We start from the raw sequence: 20656 nt of genomic DNA on the forward strand, positions 1-20656 counted from the left end.
TGGAAGCTCACTGAGACTCGGCTGCGGATTTGGCTCTGAACTTCCCAACAGTCACTGAGCCCCAAATGTTCATCATTAGAAAGACTAGAGTTTACAGTCTCCTGTAGGGAGACACCATAACCACGCCTTAGGTTCTTAAGGGTTTGCAAAGGCACATGAGGCCCTTCTCTCTGGCCTGGCTGCCTTGCTGCCCCTGGCACGCTCTGGCTTGCGTTTGGCTGGTGTTTATCTGAATAAAGATATCTTAACCTTACAGACCACAGATCGTTGGTTCTCGTAATACCTGGTGCCCAATGTGGGGTTCAAACCCATAACCCTGAGATTAAGAGTCTCATGCTCTACCGACTGAGCTATCCGGGCCAGCGAGAAGGGCTGCCAGATGGCAGGGAAGTTTGTAAGTATGCCCCCCCCACACACACCTCGTGGAACAATCCTCATTTAGAGATACAGTAACACAAAACATCTTGAATGTTTGATGCTTTAGCTCCTCGCCACCCAGCAATGTACATTGCCGTTTCTATGAAACTTGCCCCACGGCAGGCACACAGCTAGCCTGTGTTGGGAAGCCAAGCTCAGGGTGGAGGAAATGCAACCCACATGTTGGATGGTGTGCTTCACTGACTTCCAGAAACACCACAGGTAGCAAATGTTTTCTTACTGCACACAGCTCGCTCTTCTCAACCCCCTGGTCACTGCGAAAACAAAGGGCGTGCAGCTGTGGGATTGCAGACGATGCCCGGGCTTGCTCCAGGAGCCCACTGCCTCCACAGTGACAACACAGAAAAATGTATCTCAATCTGCTGTGACATCTGCAAAACGCCCACCTTCCCCTCAAGCACAGAAAAGCTAAATGGCCACCCCCCCACACACACACACTGCGTCTCTAGAGGATGGATGGAGTGGCAGCAGCCAGAAGAGAGCTGTGACTTAAGGTGTGGTGTGCTTGGGGTCACCTGGCACCATGCTGCTACCCCAGTCCCTGGAGCGTGTCCACCGAGATGAAATTCAGGCCACGGGTGGGGAACGCTCATTCAGCTGTTATTTCTTCTGTACAAAACAATAGGTTACTGTTTAGCACTGAGGCAGGAGTTGGATGGACCAGCAATTGGGGTCAGTCTCTCCTTGCTGGGGTACGAGGTGTGGTGTGCGGGAAAGCCAGGCCCCTAGAGAGGAGAAGGTGTGGCTGAATCCTCTCCGCCATCCCGTTCTTCTCCTTTCTCTGGACTTGCCACAGAAGCAGGATTGGGTGGGTGGGGCTGGGAAAGAGCGCACAGCTTTGCAGAAGAAACCCCTGTGGCACTGGGGTCAACTGATAAAGTAGCAAGTCTAAAGGATTTACAGTATTGACATTTTTCATTTTGAATATATGGGTGTTTTACCTATATCCACGCTGAGCACCATGTGTACATAGTGACCGTGAAGGCCAAAGGGATTGGAGTCACAGATGGCCGTGAGCTGTCATGTGGGTGCCGGGAGTCAAACACAGGTCCTCTGGAAGACCAGACAGTGCTCTTATCTGCGGAGCCATCTCTCCAGTCCTGAAATGTACTTTCAATCTAATCATTTTGGACTTAACTTATACTACTAAGAAACTGTCCTGTTGTCCAGAAACAGTAATAAAAGTCACATGCAAAGTCTACATGTGGTCCAAGTGCCGTGTGTGTGTGTGTGTGTGTGTGTGTGTGTGTGTGTGTGTGTGTGTGTGTGTGGTGGTGGTGGTGGTTGGGAGTTAGTTAGATACTCTTATTTCTGGAAGAATTCTTAGCTGATGTTGGCATCACTGCTGGGACAAATAGCCCCAAGTTATCAGTGACAGACATCTATTTCTCAATGTCAGTTTTAGCCATATAAAGTATATATGGATGTTACTGAATATTGAGACATATGAAATGCGTTTGCACCAGGTGGAAATGCCTCAGAGACATGGGGACACAGAAACGCGTCAAAGCAAGGAAGAAGCCCCAGAAAGACTCTGATGTCATCTGTCCCCTGCATTCCCCAAGTTCTTGAGTAGAAGCAGTCTTTGGGTACCTTACCTGGGCTCAGCATCACAACCCTAAACAGCCACTGAAGGGGCTGGAAGCGTTCTCTCCAGGAGCCACTGAGGTCTGTGGGACGCTCAACCCTCCGGAGACTTGGGAAGAAGATGGCAGACCCAAATTACTTGAAGGAACAGAAGAATTACGCTGTCTCTCCCTGTCCAAGAGGCAGGACTAGAACTACTCTCCTTCTCTCTGAAGCAGAGTCCAGTGTAGCCCAGGTTGGCCTTAAACTCTAGTGTAGCCAAAGACAACCTTGAACTTCTGACCCTCCTGCCTCTCTGAGTGCTGGCGTTGCAGGTGTTTGCCACCTCATCGGGATTGTAAAGTGTTGGGGATTAAACCAAGACGTCACACACTCTGGGCAAGTGCTCCACCAGCTGAAAGCAGGTCCCTATCCTTCCCTCCTGCTCTCTCTCCCTCCTCCCTCCCTGCATCCCCTCCTTCCCTTCTTTCTTCTACTCCCCCCTGTTGGAAGTGGATGTCAGCGCCTTGCTCATTCTAGTCAGGTGCTCGACCTCAGAATATGTCCTAGCCCAGAGATCCATTTTGCTTATACCCAGAGAACAGCTCTTCTATCTGCCCTCCCTGGCACAGACTCTGCCCACGGAGCCTGTGCTGTGACCTGAGGGCCACAATGGTAGGACTGAGGCTCTGGGAGACTGGGTGGATGTCCCCCAGCCTCTTTTCAACCTGGCACTTAGATACATAGGTACCAGGAGACAGGAAGGGAACAGCCTTCCCAGACCCAGTTTTTGGTGTGTGTGTGTGTGTGTTTTAAATCCACCTTCCGTCTGGTCAGAGAACTCTGATAAAGGGAGACTTCCATGTAGCTCAGCTTTATTTTCAGCCATTTGACTGGGTCGTACTTTTTAAAGGGTTTGTGGAAATAAAAAAATCATATAAAGCTTATTTTAATTTCACATATGTTACAAATAAAAGGAATCCTTGTGGAAAAAAATACCCCAGTGGCCTGGCTTCTGAAGCCTTTTCCAGGGCAGGTCCACAGCTCCAACAGACAGAGGCCACCTAGGCTCCTCACAATGGGCTGCAAGTGCAGAGGTGTGTGTCTGTGACACCGAAACCCAGGCTTTTGTTTTGTAAGACTTTTTTATTGTTGAGGCAAGAGCTGTAGTATTTGTTGTTTCTTATTAAAAAGAAAAAGACCATTCCACTAGAAAGGCCAAAAAAAAAAATTCCAGATACCCCATGATTCATCCACCAATGGCTTTAAGAAGATCTGTTCCAAGACATTTATTACATTTTTGGCTAAATTTGAAAAGAAATGAAAGTGGAAAAAAATAGTCAAAATTAATGATGGCCCTACATAGTCATGCGAATGTCCTAAAAGGGAAAGCTGCGTCCCCTGCCTAAGCTGTGAAGAATTTATAGGCAGGCGCTATTTTAAAGCATTCCTTACAGCAACATCAAACTCAAGTTTCATGCCTCCAGGGCCAAATTAGAGGGCATTTGATTAGTGGTATGAGGCTGCTGTTTCCCAAAGGTGACCCTGAGGGTATCAGGGGCTGCCCGTCCAGTAGGGACTAAGGGAGAAAGAGAGAGAGAGAGAGAGAGAGAGAGAGAGAGAGAGAGAGAGAGAGAGAGAGAGAGAGAGAGAGAGAAGTTGAATCTTCTTCCCTGAGTTGGAGAGCCATACACCCCAGTAGTATAGTAAAATCTCTGATCTTGAAGACATATTAGAAGGTGTGTTGGAAGACATCCTGGGGCGCTTAGGATTAGGATGAGAACCAAAACTGATAGCTAAGGGATACGGTGCAGACACTTGTTCTGCAAGTTCTTGTAGCCGTCAGGCAAGTCACACCTCCGCTCTGTGCTTCAGTCTCCCCAGGGATAGTACAAGGTTGGGATGCCCTACCTATAGTCACGAGGGCTGGTATCATGATTATTCATGCCCCCAATTACATTTCTGTGAGGCAGACTACATGTAACATGAGTATGTTGGGCGTAGTCCACAGACATGACCAAGTTCTAACCAAGGAACATTCCCATCACTGTTCTCCAGGACACGGTCGCCTTGTACGTGTGAATCATATGGGAAGGTGTGAGAAACACAGCAGCAGCCCTGTAACACAGTGAGAAAGTCACACTGGCCTCTGTGGCCACAGAGAACATGGGGCTCTCTGCTACTTTAGTCCCCCTCACACATCCAGCGACTCAGACCCTCCCTGTTCTGGTGTCTCAGCACTCTGAGATACTTCTGGCCCTGCCCTGAATGGCCCTATCTGGTCCTCCTGTCTTAGGCAGCCTCCTTCTTGCTCATGAGAGATTTCCTGACTTTCTTCATCAAAATCTCCAGAGCAAAGGACTTTTACTCCATACAAGTGTGTGTGTGTGTGTGTGTGTGTGTGTGTGTGTGTGTGAAGGCTTGGGTTATCTGTGAAGTTCATAGCTGCTTCAGCCCAGAGTCTAGTGGTCTGGAGGCCTGAGAGGACCCATAAGAAAGAACTGATTTAGAGATAGGCTCCAGTAGACATGGCAGTATGCTTTTGGGTTCCATCATACTGTGGTGTTCTGGAACTCTCCAGGATGGAGATGGTGGGAGCCAACACTGATGCTTCAAGGATTCTTAGGTGTGGGATGTCCTGAAGAGGCAGAGGTAGACACAGGTAAGCATGAATGCCCTGTGACTTATGTAGGGCATTTACCCTCAGTAAGACCAACCCAGGATAGCATGCATAGGGACACTGGTCTTTTACAAACTTCTTGGCAAGTCAGACTGCAGCTATGACCCAGCTACTCAAGAGACTGAGACAAAAGGAAGGACCTCCTGAGCCTAGGAATCCCAGGCCATCCTGAGCAACACAGAGATCCTGTGTCCTAAAATAAAACCAGTGTTAAGCCTGCATGTAAGCCTGTGATGAGGAAGCACTTCGAGAAGATTCGTGAACTTGCAATGCTTGTTTCTGCCATCATAATGTTGGAGACAAGGATGAGACACTTGCAGGGTATTGCCATGGAAGCCATCTTCTGGCTACCGCCATGCCCGGAGGGTAAGTTATTATCTGTCTAATGATATAAAGTCACTTGCCATGCATGCCAAACCTTTAGGCATGACAACATGAATATTGTCACCCATAGTTTATGCTTGAGATATGCACCATCAAGCTACACAATGAAAATCACACAGAGATCCCATGTTTTAAGTATGTTAAGAGTTTCATGTGGGCATCATCCATAGTTAGCTTGGGCGTTGGGTTGGACACGCTTGAAATGGTAAGAATAAGTCACGGAGGGCTCGAGGTGTTTTAAGCCTTCATGCACTCATGTGTCTGCACATCTGATAACAGACAGCCACTACTTTAAGAAACATATAGCAAAGATAGTCCCATTCTGGGAGACTAAAGGTCCCCTTGTGCCTCTTCACTCCCTTTTGCTGCTTTGAGTAACTCTGGGACCCCTAGCTTCCTGTTCATGCTTGCGTGGCTTTTCCGTTGACATTGGGGTGAAACCCAGGCAGAGCAGGTCTCTTTTGGTAACTTGGTAACTCACTCACAGCACTTCTTAGAAGGAAAATGTTATTGGTGGCACAAGCGTGCTCATTGCAGGGTCAAGCCGCTGGAAGAGTATTAGGGATTTGACTGTATCGAGGCATAGATTAGGGGCCGAAAACTGTGAGTACCACTGCATAGCTTTGAGACATCCATGCTGAGTTCCTCTCAGAATATCCAGCAGCAGAGACTGTGGCAGTCCCCAGATGCTGCCTCAGGGTGCAACCCCCAAGGGGCTCACAGAAGACAAGGAAGAGCTGGATCACTGTGCCTACCTCTTCTGGCTTCTCCCTGCTCTTTCTCTATCCAATAAATTCCATCTGGTTCTTTTTTCTTATTTTTCTAATGATCAGTCTGACACAGAGCCTCTTGCTACCCAGAGTGCCTGTCGATCTTCCTCTTAATACTGTGTTTGGGAGCATATTATTTGATTTTGTTGTAGGCTCATATATGAGGAGTCATGTTATTATGGGGATGTCCTCCACAAAACTGTGTTGCACTGGATCACCATCATGACACTATTAAGGTGTGAGGCCAGGAGGGCTCTACTGACCTATATGGGTTGTCACAGTCACAGAAATGAGTTAGCTGTAACGGGAGTGTCTGGATGGAAAGGGTGGATTTAGTCTCCCTCTGGTCTCACTCTCTCCCTGCCTCAGCAGTGGGATGCCCTCCATGTTATGACATAGCAAGAAGAGATGCCCATAAGAAATGCCAGAACCTTCATTTTGGTGTTTGTAAAACATCAGTAGAGGTGTTATGAGTGAATAAATAAATAAATTCATTTTCTTTATGAACTATTGAACCTGTAATATCTTGTTACAGAAACAGAAAGAAAGAAAGAAAGAAAGAAGAAAGAAAGAAAGAAAGAAAGAAAGAAAGAAAGAAAGAAAGAAAAGACCAAGGCAAGTCTCATTCGTATCAGACAAGGCATTTCTCAGGGCAGGCTGTGAAGTTTGCGCTTTGGGGCTGAGGCCAGCGTGCATCAGGATTCTGAGGGCTATTGCAATGGAGTAAATGTGTGGAGAAGCAGATGTGAGCTTTGGGGTAGCAGAATGCTACTACATATGAGTGTTTGTGTCTCCTCCAGGTCCAGATGTTGTAACCAAGTCCTCAAAGCAGCGATGTTAAGTGGTTGGGTTTGGAAGATGACGAGGCACAGACAGGATCAGTGACCTCAAGTTCCAAAGGAGCTATCATCTCCATCTTCTTTGTTTTTAAGATTTATTTATTTATCCTGTATACAGTGTTCTGCCTGCATGTATGCCTGCAGGTTTACAGATGGTTGTGAGCCACCGTGTGGTTGCTGGGAATGGAACTCAGGACCTCTGGAAGAGCAGCCAGCGCTCTTAACCACGGAGCCATCTCTCCAGCCCAGGGAGCTGTCGTCTTCTACTTCATATAAGGACACATAGGAGACACCACCTGAGGGGAACAGGCTCCAGGAGGCATTGTTAGTGCCTTGATCTTGAACGTCTATGCCTCTAGAACTATGAGAAGGAAACAGATGCTGCTTATAAATTACTCAGGTTTAGGGTGTTTTACCACAGCCACAGAAATGGACTGAGACTTCTCCACAGGGAGATGTGAGCTGAGCCACCCCAGGAGCTCAACACAAGCACACTATTTTCAGACAGATGGTGGCAATCTGTTCCTCTTCATGATAGTCTACTATTATTACATATTTGTCTTCTTATTATACACGCAAAGCCACCAATAAGAAGACAAAAGCTGTCCTCTTGGGGGAGCGAGGCCTAGAGGCTTCTTTCCTCACCTGAAGAAACTTAATGTCCATACATCTTCCTCCTCGGCCCCATCCAGTGCAGGCTCACATGGGTGGGAACTAGTCCTGCCCTCAGCACCAGACAGCCAAGTGCCTGAGGGTCAGGGCCTTCTTTCCACTCCCAGTGAGACATTCTTCCTCAAACATAGGCTGTTTGGCTTTGCCAAGAAGGGAACTAAGTCAATAGGAAACCAGGCCTGGGCATATCCTATCAAACAGGCGGTTGCAAAGGATGGCAGATTCTCCAAACACTCGAGGCTTTGGTGCATCTCTTCCTACCAGAAGCCTTGGCACAAGGCCAGGGTGTCCCTGGGGGTACAGGGTGATCCAGTTCCGGCAGGCACGGGGTGGCCCCTCCTTTCTTAACAAAAGTCAGTGTCAGGGACATGCTTGGAGTAGCAAAGATCAGGAGTGACACCTTGTATCTCACTAACCGGCTGTGCAAGGCCCTTACCGCATATATGTTCTGCGATAGGAGGAAGAAGATGGACGGGGCATTGTCCCAGCGGGACCGTGGGACGCATCTCTCCCTCATTCTCTGGTCGGTGAACAAAGGACACTTGAGGACTCACCAGGTAATGACCCAGTCACCATACCGGGCCGCACGCTATCATAAGGTCACACCAAAACCTGACCCCACTGCAGAATGCATAAATTCCTCTCTGCTTGGCAGAGAGTCAAGAGTGTATTTATAAAAACACAATAAGGGGCTGGCATTTGAATATTTTAATAAATCGCAGGAACGTGGGTTTTCAGGTGACCCACAGAAGGGCAAATTTGGAAAGTAATGTGCTTCAGTGTTAAAGGAGATGAGATGAGTTAAAGCCACAGACGGAGGAGCCCCAGGATAGGTCTGAGCAGGGGACTCTCCATGCCTCGCCACCAGGAGGATGGCAGAGTTTATCCAAACTGTCAGGACTATTTAGCTTTGTCCACGTCAAAAAATCCTTCTGTGCAATTTACAGGATGACATCAGATTTCCTTGTGATTAGGCAAAAATGAAAACACTACATATTGGTTATAATTTTAAGGTCAAAAGAAAAATTCTCGGACATATACTTAACTGTATTCATTTATTAGAAACGTCTGTTTGTTGCAAAATAAGGTAATCTTCATGAATAAGTCCCTGTATAATAAGGATTCCAGGGCTTTCTATTTATAGCAGGGCATCTTTAACCAAGGAAGAAGTTGAATTGGCTTTTCATGGTTGTATATTTAAGCTAGCTGCTTCCAACTCCTCCTGGAACATGGCTGACCATAATAATACACATCTTAAAGCCAAATCTGGAAAGTATCACAGTGAGTCTGCTGGGAAGGACCTGGGCTGCCATGATGTTTAACAGAGAGCCTAGGAACGCTATATTTTCAAGACTTGCATATTTGTAATTTAAAATAAAAAGCCAGGGTAAGATGCACAAGTCTAACCCATCATTCACCTTCAATGTTTCCGGAGAGCTGTTTCTATCTCTCTAATTTCTATTAAGACCTGCTGGGATATAGAGAACTCCAAAGTAGGGGACTGGGAGATGCTTGATCTATCAGTAAAGCTCATTCCTTATAAACACAAGGACCGGTTTGATCTCTAGGACTCAAGTGTAAAAAGCTGGAGCAGAGGAAGGAGAGATGACTCTGTGGTTATGAGCATGCGATGCTCTTGCAGAGGATCTGAGATCAGTCCCTGGTACCTAGGTTAGGTGGGTCACAGCATCCTGTAACTCTAGCTCAGGGCACCTGGCGCCCTCTTCTGGCCTCTGTGGACACCTACACTCAAAAGCACATACCCACACAGAGACACATACACATAATTGAAAATAAAATACATCTTTGTTTGTTTGTTTCTTTGTTTAAAGCTAAGGACAGAAGCACATGTTTACAACCCCTGTGCTGAGAAAGCAAAGACAACCAGGTCTCTAGAGCTGACTGGCCAGCCAGCTTTGCCTGCTCTGTGAACTCTAGGGCAGCTAGGGGCCCTGTCTTGAATAAAGAAAATGGTGGGTGATGCCTGAGGAACGACACTCAAGGCTGTCTTCTAGACCCCAACATATGCATGCCTGCACACAGAAAGAAAGAAAACCACAAAGTCAGTTTGCTGATAAGGGAGCCCCAGGGGTACAGCTGTGTGGTATTATGAGTCCAACTTGGTAAAACCTTTCTCTTGAAAATAAAGGCTTTTCTGCATTGGACAGCCTTCACTAGATGGTGGTCCCTCTGATGTGCTTCAGGTGAGCTGGGAAACCTTTAACCTGCCTCATGGTGAACTCCTATGATAGGTAGCCAGACTCATCTGGTTCTGCATAGTTGAATGACAGCCTCATGTGCTCCAGAGAACAGTGGTGGGTGGGAGGCCATGTTACCGTTACAAAGAAAGAAAAGGGGAATAGGGCTTGTATGCCAGCCAAGGCCCACGGCTGGAAAGCCAGCCATTATGTGGGCTTATGACCAGTGATGGAGGGGGCAGTCTTGTCCTGACCAATTGCAATGCCCGTGGAAAGGAAACAATGGAAGTGAGCACATCCGTGGAGCCTTGCACAGAGGGTAGGCAAAGAATGTCATCTACTTCACTCAGCTGCAGCCTGTACCAACCCGACAAACATGCACTTTAGGTGTACGGGGTTGGAACTCAGGGCCTAGTGCTAGGCAAATGCTCTACTACAGAGGGAGAGCATATATGAATGTGTGCATACTTATACAAACCTGTGTGTGTGTGTGTGTGTGTGTGTGTGTGTGTGTGTGTTGTGTGCATGTCTGTGTCTGTGCAGGACTCTGTGGAAGCCAGGGATTAATGTCTGTCTGTCTTCTTTTATCCCTCTCCACATTGTTTTTTGAGACAGTGTCTTTCACTTACCCTGTAACTTGCTATTTTGGATAGACTAGCTATCCAGCAAGCCCTAGGGACTCTCCTGTCTGCTCCCTCCCCAGAGCTGAGGGTATAGGTGTGTGTCACCATGCCTGGCTTTTAAGTGGGTGCTGGGGATCGAAACCGAGGTCCCCATGTTTGTGCAGCAAGCTCTTAACCCACTGAGTCATCTCCCCAACTCAGAGTATCCTTCATACTGACAAAGGAGACAATTAACTTGGTACTTAAGGCTTACAGTTAGTGATGGGTCTGGAAACACTAAAAAGTGGACAGCCTTTGGTGTGGAGTAGATCCACTGTCTTCTTCAGATTTGGAAACACTAATAAAGAAAAATAACATAGCGCCGAGTGTTTAAACCATGCGATCCCAGCTCTCACTAACGTTTCCTGTCAGGACACCCCAGGGAATTGCCAAATATAAATAAAACCCAGGGAAGGTGAAGCTAAAGAGAAAGTTATTGAGGGGGTGGGACTCTGTAAGAACTACTTCTGTGGCAGCCAGGAATGCTGGGCTGACAGATGTAGCTAATTCTGAAAGAATAATTTCCTATTGAAATAACAAGTAAAAGGTGTCCAAAAGAAAGAAGGTGACGTTTTCCCTCCACAGGTCACAGCTTTGGGAGCATGTTGCATAAATACTGATTAGAAGCAACCGGCTGCCTCCCTTCACTCTGACATTTGAAGCATACAGCCCACAGTTAAGTCTCCCCCTTGCCTGTGTATTTTAGAGGTCACACACCCCAAGACACCTCTGTTGTACTCATGGGCAAACCAAGAATTCAGATAATTGCATTACTTTTATTCAGAAGGGGAGCCTGCTGGTTAATTTGGCATTGGGTTTGGCTTTGATTTGTGGTACTTTGTGTTTACTCTTCACCAAGCTTGAGCGTTCTTCGAAACCGGATCCTGCAAACCCAACAATTTTCCTGGAGGAGAAATCCTACAGAAACAGCTCCTATGGTCTTTCTGCAGCTTCTTGAAGGGCAGTTAACAGAAAATGGCTTGTGCAGTGCTCAAGTGGAGAGGGTGTCTTAAAAAACACCGAAGTAGCATTATTAGGTGACTATGGACTTGAAAATGCCATAGTGAAACCCATTATCCTGCATATTAACTAAAACCTAATAAATGAATAATAACAAGTCATTGTGGTTGCAGTGTTTCAATTATCTATTGCTTCATAACAAACCACATCAACATTTTGTGGCTTGAAACAACCATCATTTTATTACAGGCCCTAATTTTATGAGTCACGAACTCGGGCTAGGCTCCTATGTTTATCGTTGCCATGTCAAAGTACCGAGGCCAGATATAGAAAGCAAAGAGACTTACTTAACTCACAATTCTGCTGGCTGAAGGTTCAACCTTGAGTGGTCTCATCAGTTGAGCCCCACTGGCTAATGGCATGCCAGCAAGAGTGTTAGGAGTGATTATGCAGCAAGACAGTAAACCCAAGGGGCTGGAAGCAGCTAGTACTGTTGTGTGATGGGATCCTTCTCATGAGAAGTAACCAGAGTTCCCAGAGAATTACTTAATGCAAGAGCAGCGTCCTAACAATGACTGGTGGAAAGGGCCATGACCTTGTTTGGCCATGACCAAAAGACACAAGAGTGGCACACAGTAGCAAGTTACTATTGTGTTCTCACCCAGGCCAGCAGGACTTTGAAAACATACATTGTATCCTATCACTTTCCCAGGTAAAACCCTGTAGCAGTTTTCCACTGGCAATAGAGGGGGCAAATGTGTTTCCCAAGTCCCAAAGGCCTGAGCAGGCTGACCACAGGTTAGCATGGACTTTCCCAAGGATCCCCTTTCTGCACAGAACCCTTCCCCCAGTGGCCACTCACCTCAATCTTTCACCTCTGCTAGTGCTGCCTCTGTGGAGGCCTCCTCTGCTTCATGGGCTCTTTCTTTAGGAAGACATCCAGGCAGCTCTGGCCAGCTAGCTCCCCTGTGACACGAGCTCTAGAACTCTTGGTCCTGGGAATCACTGCTCACACTGGAAGTTCTACGACCTGCCTGGGAGCTCCAAGAGACGCTTTGCTACCAGTTCCCAGGCTACAGCTTGCACATGGATCTGTCAGTGCAGAAATAAGTGACTAATGTGTCCAAGACCTAATCCAGAAGACTTAGCTCAGTTGTCAGAACTGAGCAACTGGAAAACTAATTCATCTCATGAGCGCACTTACAAATAGGTGCTTTGGTTCCTCGATTTCTTTTTCTTTCTTTTTTTGGTTTTTCCAGACAGGGTTTCTCTGTATTGCTTCGGAGGCTGTCTGGAACTCACTCTGTAGACCAGGCTAGCCTCGAACTCACAGAGATCCACCTGCCTCTGCCTCCAGAGTGCTAGGATTAAAGATGTGCACCACCAACGCCCGGCGGTTCCTTGATTTCTGATGGAGCTCTGATTTTAAGAGTTGGGCGGGCCTGGAGGAGACTTTTTCCTACCCTCTTGACGTAATAAGTCTTGAGGGGGCAGTAGTTGCTCCTTTGCTAGCCATTGGGCTGGTTGAAAAGACATGACCTAGTTTGGGTTCAAAGGACGTAGAGGGAATATTCTGGAACCTCTAGAAAATATGTCCTTCCCCTAGTAAAAGACAGACATTGGATGACCAACATGCCCTTACTTGCCTAGAACTTTCAAAACAAACAAACATCAACAACAAAACAAAAACCCATCATAGTTGGGCAAAGGCAGGCTCAGGCACACAAGATGCAGCCAATCCTCCCTTTGCGTGGCAGCTGCAGCGGCAGCTCCTGACTGCGGAATGATGAGTGAGAGACTTGAAATGCGTAGAACAAGGGCCCTCAAGGATGCCATTCAGACACACACTTCCCCAATGAACCCCTTCAGACATTTTTCTATGCCACACAACTAGTGGGTCCTCTCTGTGGCTTAAGCTCTTAGTGACTCTGCCATGCTGGGTGATTTAAAGAAATCTTGGGTGACATGGGTCAAAGTAAGTGGTGGGATGGAGCTGGAGAGATAGCCCAGTGGTTAGAGCATGTGCTACACTTAACAGAGGACCCTGATTCAGTTCCCAGCACCCACGTGGCAGCTCCCACAGCCTGTAAGTCCAGCGGCAGGGAATCCGACACCCACCCTCATCTGAACTCAGATGGTAGAGAGACACGCATGCAAGCAGACACTCACATACATAGAGTAAATCTAAGATGTTTCTAAGTGATAGGAAAGCAGTCACACACATAGTGCAGAAGTGATCTTCAAGCCCTCCACGTTTCACACAGAGCGGCCAACAATGGGACCCTGGGATCCGGGCGGAGGCTGGGAACAACCGGAGCATCTTGCTGTCCTAAGTGCTGCCTGCACGCCATCTGTTCAAACACTGTCAAACAGAGATATCCTGTGTTGAAAACGGACCAAGTGCAATTGAACCGCAAGTCTTACCTGCTGGGGCAGGCAGGGCCATTATTTGAGAGTTTCCACTAAGTAAATACACTTCCCATTCCGCTCCCGCGGCCTGTGTGTGCTGCGCATGGCAAGCGGAGGCAGGTGGGCTATTCTGTTTTCATTTGCACGTTTTTCACGCCCCAATAGAGGCGTGTGTGGTTTGGCTCCGTTAAAAAATTCTCCACCCTGCTCCATAAGCTTAGAAACAAAAGTGCTCCCTTTACATGTCTCTCATCGGTCTTTCATCCAGGGCCTTGCTGTACCAGGATTGACGAGTGCTGGGGTTTCAAAGGGAGGCCTCACTGCAGACTCGTTCCTAGACCACCAGGCCTCCTGGCTTCCCTTTGCAGTCACAGCAGAGGTGACAGGAATCTTTTGGCTCTTCATTTCCCTTGGGTGATGTTTGCAATGACCAGGCACTGAAGAGTGGGAGACAACAAATCACGGCTCAAACTAGACAGACCAGTTGTACGTGGCATAGGACTGATATTTGGCAATGGAAAATGTTTTCCGGGGGGGGGGGCTGACCTGTGGGGATGTCTGTGAGCATCTCTGGACCATACTCATGAAATCAGAAACAGCCCACCCCAGTACTTGTGGAATTAACATGTTCCCATATACTGCCAAACGCTGCCTGGGGTGAAATCACTCCTGGTTAAGAGACTTGTATTTTGGGGCAAGTCATGGCATAAACATTATGACATTTGTCCAAGTTCACTGGCTTCCTTCTAGAGCAGAGAGGTTGCCATTAGGGAGAGAGATGGCCAGAATGTCTAGTCAGTAAAACGTTGGGTGAATGTGGTCAAAGGACAGCGGGAGAGAACTTTCTGTGTAACCCTGGCTAGCCTGGAACCCTGGCCAGTTTCGGGACCCTCCACCATGTTCACCCAAGTTCTGTGTTTGCATCTGACTCTCAAAGTACCCTTCCAAGGGGCTGTCCCCAGAACTGTGTGGAAAGGGTCCAGACACAAGCAGTTCAGCTCCATGCTGTGGGAGCCTCTCATTACACAGGTTTGGGGTTCGTGAGCACTTCATTCTCAACAGCATGAGGAGTCCTGTGGGTGGTCTCCACAGCCTGGCTTCAAAAGGGAATGCTGGTGGCCATGATGCAGATCTCTAACCCTAACACCCAGGAGGCAGAGACAGCAATGCCCCTTACAAGCTCAAGCCAGGTCTACACAGAGAGTTCCAGGCTAGCCAGAGCTACACAGAGAGTTCCAGGTTATCCAGGGCTACATAATCAGACCCTTTCTAAAAATAAATAAATAAATAGGTATGAATTCCAGTGGGGTAAATGGTGTCTAATTAACTTATCAGCCATTGGGTACACATGGACCCCATATAGGCATAGGATGACTTCTGGTGCAGACCCAAGCCAAAGAAGGAAGTTCTATCCCAAGTGTTCACAGTTTGGCTAGGAGCCAGGTCAAGAAGGTGAACTTAAACCCAACCAAGTGCTGCAGGAGGTGGGAGAGAAGTCGCCCTTGAGGAGCCCCTGGAGTTGAATGGAGCTGAGCCCTGCTGGTGGCAGAGCAGGGGTTGACAGAGGACATCCAGAGGCTGGCAAAGCAAAGGTGAGGCACAGAGCGAGGTCCCTCTGCCCTCTTCAAAAACAGTGTCCAAACCGGACAGAGCAGGGCGTCCACCTGGGGAAGAGTAGAAGATGAAATGAGAGGTTGAACCAGGCCCCAAGGGTCAAGGAAGGAGCCAAGGCCCAGTTTCCGGTTTCCAGTTTCAGCACAGGATCAAGAGTTTATGAATCCCAGTCCCAAGAGGTCCAGGCCCCAAGCTCAGTTTCCACCAGCAGCTGTCCCCAGCCCCTGTCCCTGTCCTTCTCACAGCCCTCACGAGCTCCCTGCATTTTAACAGCAATAAACAAAATGCCCTCCACAAAGACCATGCAAAGGGAGGACCTGTGGGCTTCTGGGGCTGCTGGGGCTGTTGGGGCTGTTGGGGCTGCTGGGCTTCACACCCTATTTATCCTAGGTAAGCCAGGCCACTTGAGAAGTGCACACTGCACAGAAGCAGGGAGTCAAGCAATTAGCAAGAGAGGGTGATTGAAGCAGATATCCAGTTGGGAATAACAGGTCAAAAGGCCCTCTGTTCCCTGAGCGCAGACATTTCTGCCAGATTCATCTGGAGGGACACAGGCCCTAGCATTATGGGTGGAGGCATAGGGGTGCAGAAGCTGACTGAGGTGATAAAGTCACTCTGGGGACTCAGAGCTGGGGTCTGCAGCCTGGAGCACCGGGAGACAAGCTTGAAGGCAGCCTTTGTCCAGGTGTTACACTGGGAAAGTATTCAGAAGGTGCCACCTCTGTTCCTCTGGGACCCTTCTGTGTATAGGCTATGGGAGCAGGCCAGTGCCTCCTCTGGCCCCTGAGCTAGCACAGGTGCAACCCTGGAAACATGACTTCTGCTGGAGGTGCAACCTAACACTCACTCAGCATCAACACCAGGGACTGGCCATCTCCTTCACAGCCATGCAGGTAGAGCTCCCTATCTGAGGATGGAGCCTAGGTTATGGAGTCTTGGTCACATTTGCTGTGGAAGGCTGCATTAATTACCTCTCTGTTGTGAGAAAAAAAAAAAAACACTGTGACCAAAGAAATAATTCATTTTGAATTACACTTCCAGAGAGTTAAAGTCCACAACGGCAAAGGAAACATAGCAGGAACAGGAAACAGTCACATCTTGAACTGCAAGCATGAAGCAGAGAGACAGAGACAGAGACAGAGACAGAGAGAGAGGACATTCAACTGGAAATGTCAGTAGGCTTTTTAGCCCAAAGCCCCGGTGACATACTTCTTGCAGCAATGCCATACCTCTTAAACTTCTCCAAACAGTGTCACTGACTGAGAGGGCCAAGTATTTAAACACCTGATACTATGGGGGACATTTCTCATTGAAACCATCACAGATACCTTCCAAGATCGAAAGGTTTTCTTGTCAAGGTCTGTTCCTTCAAAGTACAGTTTTAGGTCCACATGAAGATGGTGTCCTACAGGCAGGAATGTGAAAGCTGGCTCTGTGGTGCCATGGGGCTTTTGTCTCTGGAGACTCAGCCAATTCTCTCAGAGGAGGGCTGCACTTGTTTGTAGGGGGAAGGGGATCAAGGGGCCAGTGCCTGGGCTGGTGAGGACTGTTGGAAGGGAGGAGGCGAAGGAGATAAGACTGTTTTCCATCTTCAAGTCTGTACTGACTGGCTGGTTTTGTGTGTCAACTTGACACAGGCTGGAATCATCAGAGAGGAAGGAGCCTCAGCTGAGGAAATGCCGCCATGAGATCCAGCTGTAAGTCATTATGCCAATTAGGGAAAATGCGGGAGGGCCCAGCCAATGGTGGGCAGTGCCATCCCTGGGCTGCTGGTCCTGGGTTCTATAAGAAAGCAGGCTGAGCAAGCCATGAGGAGCAAGCCAGTAAGCAGCTCCCCTCCATGGCCTCTGCATCAGCTCCTGCCTCCAGGTTCCTGCCCTGCTTGAGTTCCTGTCCTGACTTCCTTCAGTGATGAGCAGTGATATGGGTGTATAAGTCAAATAAACCCTTTCCTCCCCAACTTGATTTTTGGTCACGGTGTTTCCTCGCAGCAATAGAACCCTAACTAGGACAAAGTCCTACTGCTCAAAATACAGGTTTCCAGGAGACAAATGAACTGGCTTGGGCCCATGCTATCCCCGCTCTCGGCCATGTGCTCAGCAGCTGATGAGCTGATGATGCAATCCAGAGACCAGTGACAGAGGAAGAGAGTAGAGCATCTGGACATCTGGTGCAGCCATGTTTCCCCCTAGGCTAGGATGGCCTGGGAATGAGCAGAGGCAATAAGAAAACAGGCCAGCCGTAGGGCATCGCCAGGGTAGCTTCAAAGGATGAGGGACAGGGGATGTTGTCTCTTTACTCTAGGGTCTCCATCCCATGGAGACTGATGTCGTTGCTAATGGCTGCCACTTACTGCAACAAGCCCCCTTACAAGGGACTAACACATTAGCTCAACAAACACCACAACCCCACGAGGTAAATGATCTTTACCCACAAGGGTCCTAGACCCTTCACACTCTTACCCCGAGTCAGCACAGCCAGGATATGGTAGAGTTGGGACTCCAGTCCCAACTGAGGTCCCTGTGTTGCCCAATGTCATTGCTAAAACCTTTGGTAGTTTCTTCTCACTTTCCATTGTGTGTCATTTATGTCATACACACAGGCACACACGCGCGCGCGTGCGCGCGCGCGCGCGCGCGCACACACACACACACACATCACTGAAAACAAGTGTTTCTGCAAATTTCACCACACTCTTCAAGGTAGTTGTTGGGCAGGCGTGTGTCACAACCACCTGTGGGGGACACCACTCCCCACCAGGATACTCTGCAGGGTTGTGAGAGTGGTCCAGACTGGAGTCCTGTCAGGTCAGAGGAGGAAGATTGAGTGCATGGCCAAGTAACCCAACCGGAGCAGACTGTTGGCAAGAAACATGTGCGACAAGCCCCTCCCCCTCCCTCCCCCCCCTCCCCCTCCCCCCTCCTCTCATCTTCCACCCTCCTTCCTTTGCCTTCCTCCCTCCCTCCCTCCCTCCTTCCTTCCTTCCTTCCCCCTTTCCCCTCCTTTCTCATTTCTTTCTCTCTTGCTCTGTTTTTCATGGTACACACTGAACCCACCACGGGGTTCTTTTATAACAAATCTTGTTGCACTGTTGGGAACACTTAGGGTCCTGGCTCACGGTATGTGCACAAGTCACAGCACATAATTTGAAATAATGAGCACGCTTAGTGTACAATACATGAAATATGATAGAAACACAAAAGGAGATGAAAGTGGAGCTTTTTTAATAAATTAGGAGATATTCCATACTTAGTACGCTTGGCCCTCTGTCTGAAAGCCAAGTGAATTAAAGAAATCAGAACACAGGTGTCTGCACAGTCCCACAATTGTGTCCTGAAAAACAGCACAAAGCACACATCGAGTTCCTAGGGAGCTTGTTTCCAAGCTCAGACACTCTGAAGCAAGTCTCCACCTGTATGAGCACCCTGGAGCCGAAGAAACCTCCTCTGTGGAGTGCTGCTGCTCTGGCCCATCCTGGCACAGACAGAGTTTCAGTCTCTGGATGTTAGAGGGCCCTAGGGTCAGCCTGCCCATCAAAAGTTCATTCTCCGGAGCTGGGGAGATGGCTTGGAGGATCAGAGTGTTTGCTGTGCAAGCATGGAGACCTGAGTTCATATCTGACACTAGGCATGGCTGTGCACATAACTGTAACCCCAGTGCTGTGGAGGTGGAAGCTGGAGGGTCACTGTGGCTATCTGGCCACCAACTAACTCCAGGTCCAGTGAGAGACTCTGTCTCGGTGGAATAAGGTGGAGATCGATAGAGCAGGTCACCCAAAGTCCCCCTCTGGCTTCTTTGTATGCATTCCAGTGTTTTTGTACCACACACACACACACACACACACACACACACACACACACTATTATTATTACTATTGTTATTGTATTTTTGTTGTTGTTGTTGTTTGGAGAGAGGGTTTCTCTGTCTAACAGTCCTGGCTGTCCTGAAATTCATTCTGAGGTCATGCTCGCCTCAAACTCACACAGATCCACCTGCCCCTGCTTCTCAAGTGCTAGGATTAAAGGTGTGGGCCATTATGCCCAACTATACAACAATTTAAAAAACAAAAAAGCAAAAGTGCCTTTCCTAAGGAGGAAGGGCTTAAAAAGCTCTCTCTCTCTCTCTCTTTCTCTCTCTGTGTATGTGTGTGTGTGCGCGTGCATGCATGCATGTGTGTGTGTGTGTGTGTGCACGTGTGTGCATGTGTGTGAAGGGAGAAACAAGACAGGATGAAAGAAAAAAGAAAACCAAACATCATCACATACCCTCTTTCTGCAGTGTGGAGTTTAATGATTACATGTCCGATGACATGCAGGCAGGAGCAAGAACAAAGGGCATTGGGAGCAATGTGTGAAACGTTATAAAGAAAGCTACACTCACAAGATGTTAAGTCTCTGTTTGAAATCTTCCCCTAGGGGCAGTACCACCTCTGGTGAGAACACTGACCCATAGGACTTAATTTATGTGTCCCCCTGGGGGAGAGAAGTGAGCAGGGAACATAAATTACTCACACTTGTGAGTCCAGCTCCACGAAGCAGACTCTCAGATCCTAGGTGCCCAATGAGCAAATAAAACATTGCATGGGACACACTTTTGTTAGCTATGATTTGCCACTCACCTGAAGTTGAGACTTCACTGAGAGTCCTGTGTTTTGTCAGACAACCCTGTGACAATACAAATCCCTGGACAGATACAAATGCATTAGTCAGCACTGTGTGTCTACAACAAAGTATCTGAGTACTATTAACTTATGAAGTGAAAAGGTTATTTTGCTCATAGCTCCCTTACAACCCTGGCAGGCCTTGAACTTGCTTTGTGGCTAAGAATGGCCTTGAATTCATCCTCCTGCTTCCACCTCCCAAGTGCTAGGATTATAGGCAGGCACCACCAGACCCAACTTAATCAACTAGACAGGTGCTCTACCCACCAAACTCTCTTCTAGCCCCAAATGCTTTAAACTAGTCCTGCACTAAGGGGTAGGGGCATCTAGAAAAGATCACCCTGGTCCTAACGAAGTGTGTCCCATCTGCACCTCAGCTCCACACACTCAGTGTCCTGGCTCTGTCACAGTTTTCAGGGATGGGACAGGGCAAAAGTGTCACACTGATTTGTAGGACACTGAGCCTGATAATGTGGACAGTTGGAAGGCCGATGGACCTGGTATGGGAAAGTTGTCTCCATACTCTTGACTCCTCTTAAGGAGGTGGGAATGACAGAGGAACCCCTGCTAAGGTTGAGATGAGGAGACGGAAGATTCTGGAACCAAAGCCTCATTCTTAGCTAAAGGTGTGTTCTTGTTTGTACAGAGCTTACCTGAGTGAGCTTTCACTAAAACTCAGGTTTAATGTCTTGGGGAGGAGGGGTGTCAGGCCACAGTCGGAAACAAAATGGTCTCTCCAAAACAAGAGGAAAGAACTGGCCTGGCAGCTGCTGTCTGCTTGGTCACTGGGGTGGCATGCTCTGC

General features: G+C 48.2%; 1 non-coding gene across 1 annotated transcript; it reads right to left on the reverse strand.

The window, feature by feature from the left end:
• Positions 1–287: 287 nt before the first annotated feature.
• On the reverse strand, positions 288–360 carry Trnak-cuu. The gene has a single exon. It is a non-coding gene; the product is annotated as a tRNA-Lys (tRNA).
• Positions 361–20656: the final 20296 nt, after the last annotated feature.

The sequence above is a fragment of the Cricetulus griseus genome, chromosome 4 (genome assembly GCF_003668045.3).
Source record: "Cricetulus griseus strain 17A/GY chromosome 4, alternate assembly CriGri-PICRH-1.0, whole genome shotgun sequence".
In the NCBI taxonomy this organism is placed as follows: Eukaryota; Metazoa; Chordata; class Mammalia; order Rodentia; family Cricetidae; genus Cricetulus; species Cricetulus griseus.